Genomic DNA, 7,302 nt, shown 5'->3' with positions numbered 1-7,302 from the left:
AAACATTTAAAAACAAGGGTCCGTCTGTACAGTGTGTGTGTGTGTGTGTGTGTGTGTGTGTGTGGGGGGGTGGGGGTGTGTGTGTGTGTGTGTGTGTGTGTGTGTGGGCTCGCATCTCCACAAACCTGACTCCTGTTTAGCCATGTTACTTTGGCTGTAATATTCCACAGTACAGCATAAAAAACTGCATAATTCTATCTCCAGGGAGAATTTTCGAATGGTTTCGACTTTGCGTTTACGTGGGATCATACGGGTGACGCGCCTCCCCCCAGAAAGTTCCACACTGTAGCTTTAAACTGGAGGTATTTGAAGATTGGATTTGTAGATTTGAGTTGTTATTGTAAAAAAAGGACTCGCTGTGATTGTTTTGTCAGCGTTCAATCGTTTTCCGTCGAACCAAAACAACTCCAAACGCCGTGACGTGTTTTTGGGGGCGATGTACCTTAGACAAACGTAACACGATCTGGGAATCAAACCAGGAACCCTGTGGCTGCACGGCTGTGAATAAGAGTCAAATAAATAAGCTGTAAGTGTGTTGTTTCACCGCAGGCTGTAGACGTGTCGCTCCGTCACGTTCTGCCCTCTGAAAAACATCAACATCTCGGGGGGAAATCCTTTGTTTTGCTTCGTTTTTGGTCATTGTTTTAGCGTTAGCATGTGTTAGCGTGACGCCGGATCCGTACACGGTGTCCCGAGCTGTCAATCAAAGCTCTGTTTTGGCCCCCGAGCAGCACTCAGAGGTTAAACTGGCTTCTCTCAGACTTAAAAACATGCCATTATGTTGTTATAAAACTACACACTCGTGAACACTTATGTAAGGTCATGTTTTTCAGTTTTTTTACGTTACCGTTGTTGTTAAAGATGGATTACGTAACTTTTCTGATGGACTTTTTTTTTTTTTTAGCATCGAAACCCTGTTCAAATACTCAAATACTACTAGTGTTTTAGGCGCAAAGTCGGTGGTTCAGGTCCAGCCCGAGCCCGTCCGTGCTGCTGTTGTGCTCTTGGGCAGGACACTTTTAAATGCAGAGGTCCGACTCCCACAGACGCTGCTGTTGTTGTTTCCTTTGGCAAAACACTGAACCTCGTCTCTAATGTTTAAAAGTCAGATTTGTTTTACTGACTCACTCTTTAGTTTTCCTCTCTCTTCTCATCCTTTCTCAACACTCCTCTGTCTCTCCCCTCTCTCTCTTCTCTTTCTCTCCCTGTCTTTCCCCTCTCTCTCTCCCTTCCTCTCTCAATCCTCCTCTTTCTCTCTCACTCACTCTAGGCTCTCTCCTCTCTTTCCCCTCTCTCTTTCCCTACTCTCTCAGCCCTCCTCCGTCTCTCTCCTCTCTCACTCTCGTCTCTCTCCTCTCTTTTCCCTCTTTCCTTCTGTGTAACTGTGTAACTGTGTTCTGTGTAACTTATCCATGAGTCGTCGAGCGTCACGTACAGATCCTTTGCCTTCACCGCCGGTTTAGCAGGGAGCGGCCACTTAGCAACGCTGTCAATCAAGCCTGTTGCTAACGCTAACAGTCGATGGCGCACATGATCACTTCCTGTTTGGAGCGTGGTGGCGGCTAGCAGGTTGTTTACAAGTGTTCTTAGTTTGTTTACGTCGTCAGCCCCCGTCGCTGCCCGCTCTCACAAAGGTCTTTACCCAGATTAGCCAAAATGCTATACACAAAAACATCCGGCTAGCCCCCTGGTTTAGCATAACTTTATTTAAACCACCAGATTACACACGGCGCACGGGTCAGGCAGGGCCACGGCGTTTTCAAACAGAGGAAAGACGCTGTTTACGTTTACTGTAAAGCTGCACTATGCTACTTTTCTGATAGACGGTCCCCCATCTGCTTAGTGCAACAGCTTGGCCTGAAATGTTACGCAGTACGGCATTAAACTCATCTCGAGGTAGTTGGAAATACCTTGAAAAACACGCGTAGTTTATGTGGGTCTGGTCGAGTCTCTTGCTCGTCTCCACGGAGATAAACCGGTTTAAAGCCGTTCTGCGCGGCTTTCCAAGGCTACACGGAAAAGGCGCGGACGTAAAATCTCCATGGAGACGAGCGAAAAGTTACAAAGTGCACTTCTAACGCCGTTTTTTTTTTTGGTTGTTATTTCGGGAAGGTTCGTTCTTATCAAAGAGGAAATGAGAGCGAGGAGCCGATGAGCCGTAAACACATGACCCTGAGGTAGAGTTTGTTTGATTCTGTAACAAATGTGACCGAACTGCAGATGCTTTTATAAACTATTTTGGCAACACTTTCCGGGAATCTCGTCTCCGCCGTTTTGTTCGTGAGATAAGCAGATTTAGGAGAAGCAAAACAGACAGAAAGGTCTCAACAAAAAAGGACTAAATAACAGAGACGGACCGGGACGAATCAGGTTTTATCAGGATTTTGTTTGTCTGATTATATAAATGTACAAAGCTAACCTGCTAGCCGCCGCCGCCGCGCTCCCAACAGGAAGTGATCATGCACACGCTTCCTGCTCCATCGACTCTCTGTAACTGCTGCTGTCAGACTCGTCATTTTGGTCTTAAAAAGTTCGTATTTTTATTTAGCCGTTGTGTCCGTAACGCAAGATATGAACGTTAATAACAGACGAATCAGGCGCCTTCTTCCCCCCGTTAGCGTTAGCAGCAGGTTTGATTGATAGCATTGTTAAGCACCCGCTCCCTTTTAAACCAGCGTTGTGGTGCAGGGGGTTACTTTCAACATCCTCGCTCCTGATTGGCTCTTTGGTTGCTATGATACTCGCGGTTGGACTGTTCGCCTTTTATGATCTGATATAAAGTCGTCTTCCTCCGCACACCTTCATTTCTAGAATCGTTTGGATCATTTCAGCCCCGGAATAACTGACAATTTCTACTGAACTAAAGGTAAAAGGAACTTGGAAAAACTGCCACTTGATGACATCACAAGGTGGAACAGAGCGTTTTGAGCTTTGGAGATGTTACAGACTAATAATAAATTAAACAAAACACGACTCCAGGTCTGTTTTTGAGGAGGAAACAGCATCAGAACACGACTTAACGCTCATGAGAATATTTTTAAATAATGTAGGATCTGAAACCCCAAACCGTACCCCTAAACCCTAGACGCTAACCCTAAACCGTAACCCTAAAGTTTAGGGTTACGGTTTAGGGACCATTAACCCAGTGGTCCCCAACCACCGGGCCGTGGACCGGTACCGGTCCGTGGATCAATTGGTACCGGGCCACCGGCCGTCCAATAAATAATTATTTCCGATGTATTTATTATCTGAGTCTGAACAATCGTTTATTTTGAAAAATCTTTTATTTTGAAAAATGACCGGATTCTCTCGGTTACATTTCCGTCACTCGAGCGCCAACAATTTCACCACTTAGCGTTCCGACGGCCCGCGCGCGGGACTGGATATAAAGATCCGCGTGTAAAATTACGCGTGTTGCGTAATTTTACGCAGCAGTTTTGCGTTTTAAACATGACGAAACGGACAAAACAAAAGAAGTACGCGACCGAGGACACTGTGGATGTTTGTACAAGTTAAACTAGAGACATCTGGACCCGGAGCGGTTCGTGGAACCGAGTGAAGATCTCACTGTGGACTGAGGAGCAGAGGACCTGATGTGCGGATGGACTGGATGCTGTTCCTGATCGGTAAGTGTGGTTTATTCTGCTATTGACTTAATTGTGGGTCAAATGTGTATCATGTGTAATCATTAGCATTAGCTAATGGCAATCTGCAGCAATCATCACACACACACACCCACACACACACACACACACACACACCCCCACACACACCCCCACACACACACACACACACACACACACACACACACACACACACACACACACACACACACACCACTTGGGTGAAGTGTCTTGCCTAAGGAGAGAAATTGGTCCGAGTGGGACTCGATCCTCCAACCTTCGGGATGTAGATGGACACGGGGGAGGTTAGCATGATGTTAGCGCACGTTCCCTGTTATGTAAAAGTGAGTCAGAGCCAAAGTCAACAGCTGAGGACGTGTGGGTCTGGGGACGTGTCTTTGCTCCACGGGACAATGGACAAGAATGAGATCAAATGTAACGAGGGGCTAAAAACAACAGCGACGTATGAAACCACCGCACGGGCTAAAGTGAAGATTAAGGCACACTGCATTGTCCCCACGGGGAGACTTGTCCTCTGCATTTGACCCGTCCCTCGGTGTCTCTGGGTTAAACCTGTGGGAGCAGTGGATCGTGTTTACGGCTCCATTTTGATCAGAAAATGTTTGTACTTCCCAAAAGTCAGTGACACTTTTAAATCTTCAGTCGCTCCTATAATTCTTAAGTTAAACTCACCAAATTTTACCCTTAGATAAACTGAACTGTCTGAGATTTTTGTCGATATAAACGGTTTTAATTGTCACTTAAACTTGAATTTATCACGACTTAAACTAGAGGAGGTAAAAATGACCTCATTTTAAAAAATAATGTTTTTTTAAGTGTCCGCCATTTTTTACTTTTATTTCATTTTAAAAAAAAGTTTATTTCATTTGTTTAAATTATTATCATTTGTTTCTTTTCTGTATTTTTTGTGATTTTTTTTTACTTTGATTTCATTTTTTTATTTGTTTTCTGTAATTTTTGTGATATATATATATATATTAAACTTTTATTTCATTGTTTTATGTCTATTTCAGTTTTTTATTATTTTTATTATTTGTCTGTTTTCTGCAATTTTTGAGATTTTTTTTGTTATTTTTTTAAAAGTTTATTTCTTTTCTTTTTTTAAAAATTTCTTCTATTAACCATTCCGCCATTTTGTGTTATATCCCGATCCAACACACTCTGCGTCACATTTAAATCATTTCCGGCTTATGTCTCTTATTTGATCCTCGATTTCACGTTTTAAGTCGTTTATTAAGTCGTCTGAGGTTTATTCACAAACATCTTTTCTTTAAGATCGGCCCACAGGAAGAAATCGGGACTAGTCAGGTCTGTGGAGATCACACACTGCCCCCTGTCTTTGAAAAACACTTTATTCCTTTAATGGCGTTTACGCTCGGGCCTAAAAAAACAAAACATATAAATCATTAATAATAATAATGATAATGGATTATAATAATAATTAAATCCACATTTTTAGCGACTATTTTACTTTTAAACATATATTTTTTAACTTTACGCACGTCCTTATTTGTATTTATAACAGCTGTATTTCTAGTTTTTTATATTATTTTTATTATTCAGTGTTTTATGTTGCACTTTATCACCGAAAATGACAATAAAAGTCTAACGATTCTTGATTCTGATTATATTTTCGTGCGGATTCTGAATGTTATTTTTGAGTAACTGTAATCCGGAGTACAGTTACTTTTTCATTTGGCAGTATTCAGAGTACAGTTACTCTTTCATTTGGCAGTATTCAGAGTACAGTTACTCTTTCATTTGGCAGTATTCAGAGTACAGTTACTCTTTCATTTGGCAGTATTCAGAGTACAGTTACTTTTTCATTTGGCAGTATTCAGAGTACAGTTACTCTTTCATTTGGCAGTATTCAGAGTACAGTTACTCTTTCATTTGGCAGTATTCAGAGTACAGTTACTTTTTCATTTGGCAGTATTCAGAGTACAGTTACTTTTCTAAAATCGACACAAAAAACGGTGAGAAAAAAACATCAAACTCCGATTTTTCCTTCTCCGAAACAAAAACACACGTCTGTTTTTAATCCACATTTATATTATATTTAAAAACAACTCTGTGTAAAAGTATTCCAAGTATTCAGAATGCAGTACTCCGATCACAGCGTGTATCAGAAAAACTTTATACATTTTCTGTAACTGCATTTTCACAGTGTCCTTCTGACCCATAATGTGAGATTAATGCTACACTGGGGAACATTCCGGTCACAAAAAGCACGTTGTGGATCCTCCAACGGGAAAGTTACACAGTCCAGATTTATCTTGTTTTTCGCCGTCGCCACGGAAACCACCCTGCGAGCACATTCTTCCTCCTCTTCTAGAGTTTCACATGTGCACTTCTGTTATTGTCGGCGAGAGACCCCGCCCACCGCAGACCTGCGCCAATCAGAGCGCAGCGTCGGGTCTTTGGGGAGCCACACCTCCTCCTCCACCTCCACCTCCTCCTCAGATCACATCTCCACACACAGACACACACACAGACGCACACACAGACGCACACACAGACGCACACACAGACGCACACACAGACGCACACACAGACGCACACACAGACGCACACACACACACAGACGCACACACACACATAGACGCACACACAGACGCACAGACGGTCTGGTTTTGGTCCTGTTTTGATCCTGATTTTGGTCCTGGCCTAGTCCTGGCCTAGTCCTGGCCTAGTCCTGGCCTAGTCCTGGCCTAGTCCTGGCCTAGTCCTGGCCTAGTCCTGGCCTAGTCCTGGCCTAGTCCAGGCCTAGTCCAGGCCTAGTCCTGGCCTAGTCCTGGCCTAGTCCTGGCCTAGTCCATCTTTATCCTGACCTAAATCTAAATTATAGGACTAAACAAAGAGACTGTGTGAATGAAAAACAAGTTTGTTGTGTTATAAAGAGTTTACTGAGCCGTACGGTGTCCTGGAGGGGTCAGTCTGTGTTATAAAGAGTGTATTTACTGCACTATGGTGTCCTGGAGGGGTCAGTCTGTGTTATAAAGAGTGTATTTACTGCACTATGGTGTCCTGGAGGGGTCAGTCTGTGTTATAAAGAGTGTATTTACTGCACTATGGTGTCCTGGAGGGGTCAGTCTGTGTTATAAAGAGTGTATTTACTGCACTACGGTGTCCTGGAGGGGTCAGTTCTTATCTGCACTTACATAACAGAACCATAACAATTCAGCCTTTGTGTTTGTCTTTATCTCTGACTCCCTCTGCTCCTCCTCTGCTCCTGGTTTGGGTCTCACACGAAAGAGGGAGGACAGGAGGAGAGAAGTGAAGAGAAGAAGAGGAGGAGGAGCTTAGGGAGGGAGGACAGGAGGAGCCCAGCAAGGGAGGAGAGAGAAGAGGAGAAGGAGAGGATGAGCTTATAGAGAGGAGAAGAGGAGGAGGAGAAGAGGAGAGAAGGAGGAAGGGGAGGGAGGGGAGCGGTGAAGATGAGGAGAAAAGTGGAGGGGAGGACAGGAGCAGGACAGGAGGAGCCTAGGAAGGGAGGAGGAGAGGATAAGCTTATAGAGAGGAGAAGCAGAGGAGGAGGTTAGAGAAAGAGGAAGGGAGGAGAGAGAAAGGAGAGGAGAGAGATGAAGAAGGAGCACAGGAGGAGTTTAGGGATGTAAGAAGGGAGGAGAGGAGGAAGACGTAGGGAGAAGAGGAAGAG

The sequence above is a fragment of the Periophthalmus magnuspinnatus genome, chromosome 4, assembly GCF_009829125.3.
Source record: "Periophthalmus magnuspinnatus isolate fPerMag1 chromosome 4, fPerMag1.2.pri, whole genome shotgun sequence".
NCBI lineage: Eukaryota > Metazoa > Chordata > Actinopteri > Gobiiformes > Gobiidae > Periophthalmus > Periophthalmus magnuspinnatus.
This window is presented reverse-complemented; position numbering follows the sequence as displayed.